This window comes from Micromys minutus, assembly GCF_963924665.1.
Source record: "Micromys minutus genome assembly, chromosome: 13".
Taxonomy (NCBI): Eukaryota; Metazoa; Chordata; class Mammalia; order Rodentia; family Muridae; genus Micromys; species Micromys minutus.
Window position 1 is genome coordinate 30417093 of NC_137982.1, and position 16369 is coordinate 30433461.

Genomic DNA, 16369 nt, shown 5'->3' on the forward strand with positions numbered 1-16369 from the left:
AAGTAATACAACTTCTGTATTACCCTTAGATTCCTTCATATTTTGAGTATTAATGGTCATGTATTTTATATTTTCTTGTTTAATTTTGTGACATACTGAGTTTAGTCAAGTTCATCTGTGACTATGATTCTGTAACTATTCAGTGTTCTTTGGGTGACATCCTAGTAAGTAGACACATGAAGACAATGACCACCCATTGGCCTAGGAACTATCAGTAGTCATTAGTTTATCAGGGAAGGGAAGTGCTCCATTGGTTCCCACCATATCTATGACTATTTACATCTCAACATAGAAAAACACAGCTGCTATGAGTTTATGATTGCAATGCATGTGTCATGTTGAGCAATAACATTTATTTTTGTCCTCTTTATCGTCTTCATCTTACATTCATTTTATTCCCTATTTTGTGATGTTGTCTGAGCCTTAGGGGTAGTGGTAAAAGTGTCTCAGTGCCTTAAGCAGTTATATTTAGGTATTGTCTACACACTATTTTAAAGCAAATTTAAAGTCTTAATATAATTGTAGATATAACTGAGTTGATAGGAAAGGAAACAAGAATGAGTGAATTGATATATGTGTATTTAGGTAAATATAGTTGATATGGTCACTTAGATTATTTTTGTCATTTCTTTCATTAAGTTGTTAAAAAATGCAGATAAAGAGAGCCTGGCCCAACCACCAGCCGGAAAGACGGCTCGAACAGGCTGAGCAACTGGTGAGTGGGAGACCTAGGCTGCGGGGGAGCAGAGGGATCTCTGCGGAGTGCACACAGAAAGGGCACCCCCTGCCCTGACCTGCCCTGTCCTCCCCGATCCAGTGACCGGGAACAGATCTTAGGAACGTCTGTTCCCACCCGGAGACGACTTCAGGACGCAGAGCAGAGCCTGGCCCAACCACCAGCCTGAAAGGCGGCTCCTACAGGCTGAGCTACTGAGACCTGGAACAGATCTTAGGAACTTCTGTTCCCACCCGGAGACGACTTCAGGACGCAGAGCAGAGCCTGGCCCAACCACCAGCCGGAAAGGCGGCTCGTACAGGCTGAGCAACTGTGACCTGGAACAGATCTTAGGAACTTCTGTTCCCACCCGGAGACGACTTCAGGACGCAGAGCAGAGCCTGGCCCAACCACCAGCCAGAAAGGCGGCTTGAACAGGCTGAGCAACTGGTGAGTGGGAGACCTAGGCTGCGGGGGAGCAGAGGGATCTCTGCAGAGTGCACACGGAAAGGGCACCCCCTGCCCTGACCTGCCCTGTCCTCCCCGATCCAGTGACCGGGAACAGATCTTAGGAACTTCTGTTCCCACCCGGAGACGACTTCAGGACACAGAGCAGGGCCTGGCCCAACAGCCAGCCAGAAAGGTGGCTCAGAGAGGCTGAGCATCTGTGACCAGGAACAAATCTTAGGAACGTCTGTTCCCACCCGGGGGCGACTTCAGGACACAGAGCAGAGCCTGTCCCAGCTGCCACACAGAACATGGGCTGCTGGGGAGTAGAGAGATCTCTGAGGAGTACACACGGAAAGTGTACCAGGGACACAGACCAGATACAAGGGAAAGGCAAGAACATATCACTGACAACAAAATAGCAAGAGGAAAGAGAAAGAGTATATCCCAAGGAAACCAAGACTATCTAGCAACACCAGAACCCAGCTCTCCGATAGTAGCAAACATAGGAATTCCAAACACTCCAGAGAAAGAAGACACAGACCTGAAAACATGCATCAAGATGCTGATAGAGTTACTTAAACAAGAAAGGGAGGAAAAGCAAAAAGATTCAGAAGCTTTTAAAGAAGAAACAAGAAAAACACTCAAAGAACTCAAAGAACGAGACGAAAACAGAACCAAAGAAATAAAGGAATGGAAGAGGGAAATTAAAACAGAAATTGACACAATAAAAAAAGCGCTAAAAGAGATAACCCTAGAGTCAGAACACCAAAAAAAGAAATCAGGAGTCACAGAAGCAAGCATTTCCAATAGATTACAAGAGATCGAGGAGAGAATCTCGGGGGCAGAAGACAACATTGCAAACATAGACAAAACAGCCAGAGAAGATGCAAAAAACAAAAAGCTCCTAACCCAAAATGTCCAGGAAATACAAGACACAATGAGAAGACCGAACCTAAGGATAATAGGAATAGAAGAGGGAGAAGAGTATCAACTAAGAGGCACAGTAAATATCTTCAACAAAATCATAGAAGAAAACTTCCCTACCCTCAAGAATGAGATGACCACGAGCATAAAAGAAGCCTTCAGAACTCCAAATAGGTTTGACCAGAAAAGAAATACCTCCCGACACATAATAGTAAAAACATCAAGTGCCCAAAGTAAAGAAAGAATACTAAAAGCAGTAAGGGAAAAAGGTCAGATAACATATAAAGGCAGACCAATCAGACTCACACCCGATTTCTCAACAGAGACTATGAAAGCTAGAAGAGCCTGGACAGACATCATGCACTCCTTAAGAGAGCACAAGTGCCAGCCCAAGCTGCTATACCCAGCAAAACTATCAATCAACATCGATGGAGAGACAAAGATATTTCAAGACAAATCAAAATTCACACAATATCTGACCACAAACCCAGCACTACAAGGAATTATAGGTGGAAAACCCAATACAAGGAGGGAAAATACAGCCTAGTAAAAACAAGAAAACTCCTAAGCAAGAAAACTAAAGAAAAAAACACAGGCACAACTCAACCCAAAAAAGCAAAAATGGCAGGAAACAAAAACAATTATTCCTTGATATCTATTAACATAAATGGTCTCAACTCCCCATTAAAGAGACATAGACTATCAGACTGGATACATAAACAAAATCCAGCCTTTTGCTGGATACAGGAAACTCATCTCAGAGACAGAGACAGACACTATCTCAGAGTAAAAGGGTGGGAAAAAAACTTCCAAGCAAACAGCTCCAAGAAGCAAGCTGGAGTGGCTATTCTAATATCGAATAAAGTAAATTTCCAACCAAAAGTTATCAAAAAAGATAAAGGAGGACACTTTTTACTCATTACCGGGGAAATCTGTCAGGAGGAACTCTCAATCCTTAACATACATGCTCCAAATAAAAAATCACCCACATTCATAAAAGAAACTCTACTAAAGCTCAAAAAATACATTTCACCCCACACAATAATAGTGGGAGACTTTAACACCCCACTCTCACCAATGGACAGATCAGGGAAACAGAAACTGAACAAGGACACTGCAAAACTAGCAGAGACTTTGAACCATCTAGAATTAATAGATATATACAGAACATACTATCCTAAAGTAAAAGAATACACCTTCTTCTCACCACCCCATGGCACCTTCTCGAAAATTGACCACATAATTGGACACAGAACGAGCCTTCATCGATATAAGAAGATTGAAATACTCCCATGCCTCCTCTCAGATCACCATGGTCTACGGCTGGTCTTTAACAACAACAAAGACAACAAAATGCCCACATACACATGGAAACTAAACAACGCTCTGTTAAAGGATAGCAGGGTCAAAGAAGAAATAAAGAAAGAAATTAAGGATTTTCTAGAATTCAACGAAAACGAAAACACAACATACCCAAACCTATGGGATGCAATGAAAGCAGTATTGAGAGGAAAACTCATTGCCCTAAGTGCTTCCAAGAAGAAACTAGAGAGAGCTCACATCAGCAACCTGACAGCACAGCTAAAAGCACTAGAACAAAAGGAAGCAGATATACCCAAAAAGAGTAGACGGCAAGAAATAATCAAAATTAGGGCAGAAATAGACCAAATAGAAACAAAAAAAACCATTGAAAATATCAACAAAACAAAGAGTTGGTTCTTTGAGAAAATCAACAAGATTGATAAACCCCTAGCCAGACTAACTAAAAGGCAAAGAGAGAGTATCCAAATTAACAAAATCAGAAAGGAAAGTGGTGACATAACAACTGAAACTAAGGAAATTCAAGAAATCATCAGATCCTACTACAAAAACTTATACTCCACAAAATTGGAAAATCTGGAGGAAATGGACGAATTCCTAGACAGATACAAGGTCCCAAAGTTGAACCAGGACCAAGTAAACCATCTAAATAACCCTATAATACCTAAAGAAATAGAAGAAGTCATCAAAAGCCTCCCAACCAAAAAAAGCCCAGGTCCAGACGGGTTCAGTGCAGAATTTTATCAGACATTTATTGGGGATATAACACCAATATTCGCCAAGCTATTCCAAAAGATAGAATCAGATGGAATATTACCCAACTCATTTTTTGAAGCTACAATAACCCTCGTACCTAAGCCACACAAAGACCCTACAAGGAAAGAGAACTTCAGACCAATCTCAATTATGAACATTGATGCAAAAATACTCAACAAAATCCTTGCAAACCGAATCCAAGAACACATCAAAACCATCATTCATCATGACCAAGTAGGCTTCATCCCTGGGATGCAGGGATGGTTTAACATAAGGAAATCCATCAATGTAATCCACCATATAAACAAACTTAAAGACCAAAATCACATGGTCATCTCACTAGATGCTGAGAAAGCATTCAACAAAATCCAACACCCCTTCATGTTAAAAGTCCTGGAAAGAACAGGAATCCAAGGCCCATATTTAAACATAATAAAAGCAATATACAGCAAACCAACAGCCAACATCAAACTTAATGGCGAGAAACTTGAAGCAATCCCACTAAAATCAGGGACTCGACAAGGCTGCCCACTCTCTCCCTACCTATTCAACATAGTACTGGAAGTCCTGGCTGGAGCAATTAGACAGCAAAAGGAGATCAAGGGGATACAAATCGGAAAGGAAGAGATAAAAACATCACTCTTTGCCGATGACATGATAGTGTACTTGAGTGACCCCAAAAATTCCACCAGAGAATTCCTACAGCTGATAAACAAGTTCAGCAAAGTGGCCGGATACAAAATTAACTCAAACAAATCAGTAGCCTTCCTATACTCAAAGGACAAACATGTGGAGAAAGAAATTAGGGAAAAGGTACTCTTCACAATAGTTACAAAAACTATGAAATACCTTGGTGTGACTCTAACTAAGGAAGTAAAGGACCTGTATGACAAGAACTTCAAACCTCTAAAGAAAGAAATTGAGGAGGATCTCAGAAGATGGAAAGATCTCCCATGCTCATGGATTGGAAAGATCAACATCTTAAAAATGGCCATCCTACCAAAAGCAATCTACAGATTCAATGCAATCCCCATCAAAATTCCAACCCAGTTCTTCATGGAATTGGAAAGATCAATGTGCAATTTCATATGGAATAACAAAAGACCTAGAATAGCGAAATCCATCCTCAACAACAAAAAAACATCTGCGGGAATCACTATCCCTGACCTCAAGCTATATTACAAGGCAATTGTGCTGAAAACTGCATGGTACTGGTACAGAAATAGGCAAGTGGATCAATGGAATAGAATAGAAGATCCAGAAATGAGCCCTCATGTATATGGTCACCTGATTTTTGAAAAAGGAGCAGTAAACATTCAATGGAAAAAGGACAGCCTATTCAACAAATGGTGCTGGTCAAACTGGCACTCAACATGCAAAAGAATGAAAATAGACCCGTTCTTATCTCCTTGTACAAAGCTCAAGTGTAAGTGGATTAAAGATCTCCACATTAAACCAGATACACTGGAACTATTAGATGAAAAAGTAGGGAAAACCTTAGAACACATAGGCACAGGAGAAAATTTCCTGAACAAAACACCAATGGCTCAAGCTCTAAGGTCAAAGATTAACAAATGGGACTTAATGAGATTGCAAAGTTTCTGTAAGGCTAAGGACATCGTCAAGAAAACAAAACGGCAACCAACAGAATGGGAAAAGATCTTTACCAACACCACATCAGATAGAGGCCTAATATCCAAGGTGTACAAGGAACTCAAAAAGCTAGACGCCAGAGAATCAAATAACCCTATTAAAAAATGGGGTACAGAGCTAAACAAATCATTTTCAGTTGAGAAACACCAAATGGCCGAGAAACATCTGAGGAAGTGCTCGACATTCTTAGCCATCAGGGAAATGCTAATCAAAACAACCCTAAGATTCCACCTCACACCAGTCAGATTGGCTAAGATCCAAAACTCGATGACAGCAGATGCTGGCGAGGCTGCGGAGAAATAGGAACACTTCTTCACTGTTGGTGGGGTTGCAAGCTAATACAACCACTCTGGAAATCTGTCTGGCGATACCTCAGAAAATTGGATATAGTACTACCTGAAGACCCAGCTATTCCACTTCTGGGCATATACCCCAGAGACACTTTAATACACAACAAAGATATATGCACCACAATGTTCATAGCGTCTCTATTTATAATAGCCAGAATCTGGAAGGAACCCAGATGTCCTTCAGGAGACGAATGGATACAAAAATTGTGGTACATATACACAATGGAATACTACTCAGCCACCAGAAACAATGACTTAACCAAATTCTTAAGAAAATGGCTGCATCTAGAGAAGATCATCCTGAGTGAGATAACCCAGTCACAAAAGAACAGACATAATATGCAGTCACTGATAGTGGGATGCTAACCCCAGAGGCTTGCACTCCCCCAGAAACAACTCACAGACTGTATGAAGTCCAAGAAATAAAGAAAACAAAAACTATACATATATTCACAAAACAAGAAGACTTTGACTATTTCCATGTTGCGTTTTGTTTTGCATGTACTTTACGCTTATTGCAACTAGTACGTTTTCAATGCATACTGTCAAGCCCTTGAAAAAAATCAAGTACTGACTAAAAAACATATTCACATGGTTTTATGTAAAATTTATTTTAATGTCTGAAAAAACAGTACTGACAAAAATGTATAATTTTAAGCAAAAAATGTTTAAAATCTTTAAAAAAAATAATAAGCTGTTAGTCTTTTGTGTAGATGGAAATATCTCAAGAAACACTTCTTGTTATGATTAATAATTTGAGTCTTATTTGTAACAGATAAGAGACCAATGTATTTTCCATGTATTTTCATGTTAAAAAAAAATAAATCTTGTTTTGAAGACAAAAAAAAAATGCAGATAAAATAACAAATCTATACTTGCAGTCACTCACCTTCTCTGATACTCTTATAAATCAATTATTTTATTGTTGGATTCAAGGATTCTAGGTATTTTTATTTTCTATAAAAGCATAAATTGAGCATTGCTTTAATAATAACTGAGATTAAATATTGCATTCTATCTCCCTTTTTGCTTTCCTCTAAACCTTAAGATCTAATGATTCTTATGGGAGATCCATGTGACAGAACACTTCTTCTTAGGCTTTACCTGCTCAACTGCTCCCTATTTCTCTCTCCCTGACCATTTTCTCATTTTTCCTGATTATGTTTTTCCTCTCCTAACTACTCTAAATTCCTTCTCAACCCATCTCCCATCTCTATCCATGTCCCTTAATAGACTTCTAAGGGATAATAAAATATGACATGATTAATATAATATTATAAAGCAAACAACTAACATTGTAACAGGACAAAAAAAATAGGAGGAAAGGTGCCACTAAAAGGTGAAAAACAACACCAAAACCAATATAAACAAAAACCTCAGAAGTTCCATAAAAACACTAAACTGGAAGCCATACACACACACACACACACACACACACACACACACACACACACAAATGACCTGTAGAATAAAAATATCTGAAAAAATATAAATAAAAAAATTCTAAAGTAAGAAGATATTTGTAAGATCAGCAGCCTAATACCCACAGTCTGCATGCTTCCCAGGATGTTAACAGTAACCAAAGTCACAGGTGAAAAGCTAACCCAAATTCCTATTCTAGCTGGGACAACCATAGAGCCCAGTTGACCCCAACCCCAGATTTACCTACCTTTGGGTTTGCTTCTTACCAGGAACAGAGGAGCAGCCGGCATAAACTACAGCCTGTGTGCCTCCCAGGAAGTCCAAGGCAACCATAGACACAGCCTGCCTATGTACTGTATCAGGAAGTCTGTAGTAACCGGAGACACATGAGACCTGCTCTAACCATAGACACAAAGACCCTACTTAGTGGCACCACTGCCTGCCTCCAAGGAGACCTTCTCTTATCTTAGATCTCAGAGCTAGCTTCTGCCTTCAAAAAGACTTACTTAAGTCAATAACACCCAGACTAGATACCCAGATGACCAGAGGCAAACATACAACCATAAGCAATAGAACCAACGCAATTTGGCATCACCACGAACCAGTTTATTTACCACGGCAAGTCCTGGAAAACCTAACATTACTGAAAAACAAGAAAATGACCTAAAATCCCATCTAATGAAGACTATAGAGGCTTTAATGAGCATCTAAAAAATTATTTGAAAGAAATACAAGAAAACACAAACAGATAGAAGCTCTTACAAAAAAAAAAAGATAATTTCCTTAAAGAAATACAGGAAAACATTAGAACCCCATCATCAACAGACTCAATTACTCAGTAAAAATACATATGACTGCATATACAAACAGGATCCAGTATTTTGCTGCATACAAGAATCACAACTCAGAAACAATGAAAGACAATACCTCAAAGTAAAATGTGGGAAAAGTCTTCGAAGCCAATAGTCCCAAGAAACAAGCTGAAGTTGCCATCCTAATATCCAATAAAATAGACCTTTCACCAAGAGTTATCAAGCAAGATAGAAGACACTTCATATTCATCAAAGAAGAAATCTAGCAAGACAAAGTCTCAATTCTGAACATCTATGCCCCAAATGCAAGGGAACTCACAATCATTAAAGAAACTATACTAAAGCACTATATATATATATATATATATATTGAACTTCACATAATAATAATGGGAGGCTTCAACACCCCACTCACAAAAATGGAGAGTTCATTGAAACAGAAACTTTACCATGACACCATAAAACTAATAAAGGTTATGAAACAAATGCATCAACAGCCTAAAAGGCCCAGGACTAGATGGCTTTGGAGCAGAATTCCACCAACCTTCCACAGAAGAGCTAATACCAACACCTCTCAAACTATTCTTTAAAATAAAAACAGAAGAAAAACTACTTAATTCATTCTATGAAGCCACAGTTACTCTTATGCCTAAACTACACAAAGACACAACCAAAATAATAGAGAATTACAAACCATTTTCACTTATGAATGTCTATGCAAAAATACTCAATAAAATTCTTGCAAACTGAATTCAAGTATAAATCTAATGACCATTAACCATGATCAAATAAGCTTCATGTCAGAAATGCAAGGTTGGTTCAATACATAAAAATCCACTCATGCAATCAACTATATAAACAAACTCAAAGAAAGACCTTACATGATCATTTCATTATTTGCTGAAAAGGCTTTCAAAAATATAACAGCTCTTTATGTTAAAAGTATAGGAGAACTCAGGAAGTAAAGGCACATACATAAACATAATAAAAGCAATACACAGCAAACCAGCAGCCAAATATCAAATTTAATAGAGAGATATTTGAAGTTGTTTCACTAAAATCAGGGACAAAAAATGATGAACAGTTTCCCCTTATCTATTCAATGTAGAACTCAATGATTTAGCTAAAGCAATAAGGCAATGAAAGGAGGTCAAGGGAATACAAATTGGCAAAGAAGTAGTTAAGGTGAAGAGGTTTGCAGCCCCACAGGAAGAAAAACAATATCAACAAACTAGACTCCCCAGAACTCCCAGAGACTAAACTACCAACCAAAGAGTGCACATGATGGGAACCATGATTCCAGCAACAAATGTAGCAGAGGATAGCCTTATCAGGCATCAAGAGAAGGGTCCTTGAACCTGTGAAGTCTCAATACACCAGAGTAGGGAAATGCCAGGGTGGGGAGATGAAAGGGAGTGAGTGGGTAGTGGGTGAACATTCAAATCAAGGCAGGGGGAGGAGGGATAGGATAGAGGGATTCTAGAGGGGGAAATTGAAAGGGAATAACATTTGACATGATATGTAAGTAAAGAAAATATCCAATAAAAAGTAAATTAGAAAAAAAAAGTCAAGGTACCAATCTTCACAGCTGATTTGATAACATACATGAGCAACCTCAAAAGTTCTACCAGAGAACTTGTACAACTGATAAACAATTTCAGCAAAGTGGCTGAATATAAAATTAACTCAAGCAAATCAGTAGCCTTCTTTTATACGAATGATAAATGGACTAAAAAAGAAATTAGTGAAAAAAAAAAAACCAGCACCATTTACAATAGCCACAAATAATATAAAATATCTTGAGATAACTCGAACCAAAGAAGTGAAAGATCTGTATGACAAGAACTTAAAGTCTCTCAAGAAAGAAATGAACCACCATAGAAAATAGATCTCCTATACTCACGGATTAATAGAAGCAATAGAGTAAAAATGGCTATCCTACTAAAAGCAATTTATAGATTCAATGCAAAAATCCAATACAATTCTTCAAAGACTTGGAAAAAGCAATCATCAATTTCATATAGAAAAACCAAACAAAAAATAAAACAAACAAAATCCTGGATAGTTAAAACAATTCTTAACAATAAAAGAACTGCTGGGGGATCACCATTCCTTACCTCAAGCTCTAGAGCAACAGTGATAAAAACTGTGTGGTGTTGGTACAGAGACAAACAGGCTGTTCAATAGAATTTAATTGAAGACTCAGAAATAAAACCACATAGCTATGGACACTTGATCTTAGACAAAGAAGCCAAAAATATACAATAGAAAAAAGAAAGCTCCCCCAATAAATGGTGATGGTAAAACTGGTATTCTATATGTAGAAAAATGAAAATAGATCCATAATTGTCATCTTGCACAAATCTCAAGTCCAAGTACATAAAAGACTTCAGTAGAACCAGACACATCAAATCTAATAGAAGAAAAAGTGGGGAAGAGCCTTGATCTCATGGGCATGGAAGAAGAGATTTCCTAAATAGATCACCAGTAGGTCAGGGTCTAAGATCAAGAACTCATTAATGGGCCCTGATGAAACTGAAAAGCTTCTGTAAGGCAAAGAATATAAGCAATAGAACAAACTGACAGTCTACAGATTTGGAAAAATCTTTACTATCTCCACACCTGATGGAGAGCTAATATCCAAAAACATATAAAGAACTCAAGAAGCTAACCTCCAATTTTTTTAAGTGGTGTATAGAACAACATATAGAATTCACAACAAAAGAATCTCAAACGGGGGAGAAGTACCTAAACAAATGTTCAACATCCTTAGTTATCAGGAAATGCAAATCAAAACAAGTCTGAAATTTCACCTTATACCAATCAGAATGGATAATATCAAACACTCAAGTGACAGCATATATTTAAAAAAATGTGGGGAAGAAGGAACACTCTTCAGTTGCTGGTGGGATTGCAAACTGTTCCAACTACTTTGGAAATCAATCTGAAGGCTCCTCAGGAAATTGGAAATAGATCTACCTAAAGACCCAGTTATACTACCCTTGGGCAGATACCCAAATATACCCCACCATACCACAAGGGTATGTGTTTTACTATGTTCATAGCAACCTTATTTGTGGTATCCAGAAGGTGGAAGGAACCCAAATGGCCCTCAACAAAGGAGTGTATACAGAAAATGTGACACATTTATGCAATGGAGTACTACTCAGCTATTAAAAACAATGACTTCATGAAATTCTCAGGAAAATGAATGGAACTAAAAAATATCATCCTGAGTAAGGTAACCCAGTCACAAAAGAACACACATGGTATGTACTCACTGATAAGTAAATATATTAGCCAAAAAAAAAAAAAAAAAAAAAACCAAAGCAAAAATCTTGGAATACACATGATAAAACTCACAAACCATATGAAGCCTAAGAAGAAGGAAAACCACAGTGTGGATGCTTCAGTCCTACTCAGAAAGGGGAAGAAAATAATCATGCAAGGAAGAGAGAAGGAAGGTTCTGGGAAGGTGAGAAAAGGGGAGGAAGGGGGCAGGATTAGTTGAGGAAGGAGACAGGGAAGAAGTACAGTGTGTCAAGACTTCCAACCACAGTGTATAGCTGTGGGAGAGGAGGAACTGGAGGTAGCCAATAGAAAGTTTAAGCTGCCAGGGACCCAAGAGTTTTCCAGGACACAGCAGGGATGATATTAGCTGAAATAGCCAACAAAGGAGAAAGAGAGCCCCAGGTCCAGTGATAGTGCCAAACAACCAATGAAAAAAATATTGATCCAGGATTGCTCATGTCAAAAGGAAACACAGGGAAAAAGAGTGGAGCAGGGACTGAAGGAACAGTCATCCAGAGTCTGCCCCATCTTGAGATATATCCCATCTGGAGACACCAAACCCAAATACTATTGCTGATTTGAGAAAGTGCTTGCTGACAGGAGCCTGGTGTAGCTGTCCCATGGGAGGCTGTGCCAAAGCCTGACTAAAACAGATGCGGTTGCATGCAACCAATTATTGGAATAAGCACATGGATCCCAATGGAAGAGTTAGGTTAAGGACTGAAGGAGCTGAAGAGGTTTCTAACCCCATAGGAAGAACAACCAGACACCCCAAAGCTTCCAGGGATTAAACCAACAACCAAAGAGTACACATGGAGGAAAACATAGCTTTAGCTGCATATGTAGCAGAGGATGGCCTTATCTGTCATCAATGGGTGGGGTGCTCCCTTGGCTCTGTGGATGTTCAATGATCCAGTGTAGAGTAATTGCAGGTTGCTGGGGAGGGGACTAGTGTGTGGGTTGGGGAGCACCCTCATAGGTGCAAGGCAAAGGAGGAAAGTATGGGGGGCTGTCGAGGAAAAGCTGTATAGGGGATAACATTTGAAATGCAAATGAATAAAGTAACCAATAAAAAGAATGCACACAAGAAGTTAACCACTAAATACAAAGCAACCCAATCAAAGAATGGGGTGTAGAACTAAACAAAGAATTCACAGCTGAGGAATCTCAAATGGCTGAGAAGCACTTAAAGAAATGTTCAAAGCCCTTATTGTTTAGGGAAATACAAATCAAAATGACCCCGAGATTCTATCTTACACCAATAAGAAAGGCCAAGATCAAAAACTCAGGTGACATTGGCTTTAGAAATCTCAAAACCTCTCCCCAGAGTTATACCTTTTCCAAAAAGGCCACAATTCCTAATCCTTCCTAAATAGTCCACCAACTGGAAAAAGAATTAAATACCTGAGCTTATGTGAGCCATTCTCATTCAAACTCCCACAACTACACTTCAGAGTTTCTCTGTTTCATATATTTTACACTGTAAGTGTCAGCGTCCTTACTATAAGAAGATCTAGAATTTGGTTGTAGCAGTAAAATAACCGTTGTGAAACAGAAGTATGAAGGAAGAAGGTTGTGCATTTTCTTTTCCTTGTGCCATTTCTATTTGGTCTACTTAGATAGACGTCATGTCTTTTGATTCCATTTAAAGATACCTCTAGCATGTTTCTTTTGTACTCTGACTTTGTATTTTTTAAATTAGATATTTTATTAAATTACATTTCAAATGTTATTCTCCTTCCTGGTTTCCTTTCCACTAACCACCTATCAGCCCTCCCCTTGCTCCTATGAGAGTGCTCCTCAACCCACCCACCCATTCTAACCTCCCTGCCCTGGCATTCCCTTACACTGGGGCATCAAACCTTCAGGGGACCAAGGACCTCTCCTACCACTGATACCAGATAAGGTCATTCTCTGCTACATATGCAGCTGGAGACATCAGTTCCTCCATGTATACTGTTTGGTTGGTTGTCTAGTCCCTGGGAACTCTGGGGGTGGGGGGGGGGAGTGGTTGGTTGATATTGCTGTTGTTTCAGGTCCTTAAGTTCTTTCTCTAACTTCTCCACTTGGAAACCTGTGCTCAGTCCAATGGCTGGCTGCGAGCATCTACATCTGTATTGGTCAGGCTCTGGCAGAGCCTCTCAGGAGACAGCTATATCACACTCAGGTCAGCAAGCACTCCTTGGCATCTGCAATAGTGTCTGGGTTTTGTATCTATATACGGGATAGAACCCCAGATGGAGCAGTCTCTGGATGACCTTTCCTTCAGTCTCTGCTCCACACTTTGTCCCCATATTTCTTTTAGAAAGGAACAATTCTTGGTTATAACTAGGAGATGAGTGTGTGGCCCCTTCCCCCAACTCAGAGACAATCCTGACTTTGCAATTTAAGTATGGGATAACGTTATTGTCCTCAGATATGGCAAGACAATTGTATATATTTTTCTATTTCCTTTGTGAGTCTTTTCATTGCATGGGCAGCATTTCACTATTCCTGCAAAAGCTGTTGATATCTTTGAAAGTTTGAAACTACAGTTTGAAAAAAAATGAGACATCCATCTCTTTTCCCATATTGACTGACCTAGCTCTGGGTAGTTTAGAGTTCTTACTAATATAAAAGGGACATTGGAATGTTACAAAGTAGGTCTTTGATCCTCACTAAGTTTCTGTGTTTATTTGTGCCAAAGACAATGTATTAAAAACAGTTGTGTTACATAGAAATCGGGGCTTCCATTCTGTGAGTTCTTAGTCTTCTTGACTAAAGAATTCTAAAAACTAGATTGGAAGAAAATCTCAAGAATATTTTCATTAAGTTTTTTAAAACTCTGCAGCTTCCTGAGGGAGAGTGGAAAAGGATAGAAGTATGTGCCTTTTAAGCTAGGAATTGACATAATCTATCTGTGTCTGCTCTTCAGAGAAAAAATCATAAAACTCAAGCCTTCCAAAAAAAAAAAGCAAACAATAACACAAAACAAAACCAAAACATCTTTAGGCATTTGGTAATTATTTGAAGCAAAACCAAAAATTAGCAAAAACAAAGTTACTCTTGAATTTGAACAGAGAAACTCAAACAGGTTTAGCACTGAAGATGTACAAACAACTGACTGACTGAGGAAGGGACTCTAGAAGTGGAAAACTTTTATTCTCATTAAGAAGATAATTATTATTCTCATTGCATTAGCATATTTTCAGGTGAATAAGTTTTCCTGGGGGATATACTCTTGGGTAGATGATTGACAGATCCAGTTGGATTAACACTTAAGGGAAGGTAAAATATTATATAATGTTGGAATCTGTGGCAGATTAAAATGTCATGGTTCCACATGGGGTCAGAAGCAGAATTCAGGATCCATTCTTCTTATCAGGAGAAAGTAGCTTTTCCTAAATGGACTTCAAGGAATCTTAAATATCTCTACTCTTTCATGTGGTATTTTAAATCCTAACAAGGGGCAATTACTAAGCTTTCCTTTCTATAGTTACCAGAGAGGATGAAAGGTGAGACTCTTAATTGCCTCCCAGCTGCCTAATGTCTGTCTATGTGCATTAACAGTTTTAGACCTGAGGAAGTTCCTCAGACCATTCAAGCAGAGCTAACCAAATAACAGCTAGATGCTTTGACTTGGTAAATGTCTATGTCATTTTCTTCTCCCACCCCACCCCTCTCTCTACATTGATTTTACTTCTTTAAAATTCCATCATGATAGACCATATCACCTCCATCTTTGCCATTCTATGTGGTATGTCATTGGCCAGTCCCTCCACTATGTAAAAGTTCCAACCGTTTTAGGAAAAAAATATAAATGGAGATATTTATAATAAGAAATCTAAAAGATTGGCTTGTTACTAAGTACATAGGACTAATAAAGAGTATCATGATATTAAGTTCAACCAAGCTTGGTCATTCCAAACACTATAATTTTACCTACACTATATACAATCTTAACAACATATATTATATAAAACTCATATAATTTAAAATATAGGTATAATTTGGACACCATAGAAGCTATGAGTTTCAGAGATAATTTCATGGTTTTATATAAATTTGCCATAAGATTTTGAAGAACAGGTGATGTTTTTATGATAACCTGGATGCTTGGAGGATTGAAATCTATCCTGAAACAGACTAGCTATTTGACTGAGGAATATTTAAGTGACAAGAATGAACATCTGCCGATCAAATAAACAGATAAGATATGTATCATCAACATGTCTTATCTACCCTTTCCAATAAGCTTTTTCAGCTTTCTTCTATATTTCAGTGCAATCCTTATTAATGTTTATAAAACATAATAAAATTTATGTTTATTGTATCTGTCCCAATGAAGCTGCATTGTTTTAAATTGTGCTGTAATACACTTAGGTTGTTATTTTCTATTCCCTTTCTTCTTTATTATATAAAGAGAAAATATAATATTATATGTGAGGAAAGCATATATTAAAATATTTATCTCAATAGAGCAACAATGGCATATCAAAGAAAAGGATTTACTCAGTTACCGCTGGTGAAACAATGATTTTTATTAGGGTTACTTTCAGATATTTCGGCAAGATCAGCAGCTAAGGGAATATTTAAAAGAAATGTTAACAAGGTCTGAGTATACCATAGGTAGATTCTACTCCACTACTTCCTCAAGAATTTATTTTTTGGTACAGTGGCATGAATAAAAGAGGAGT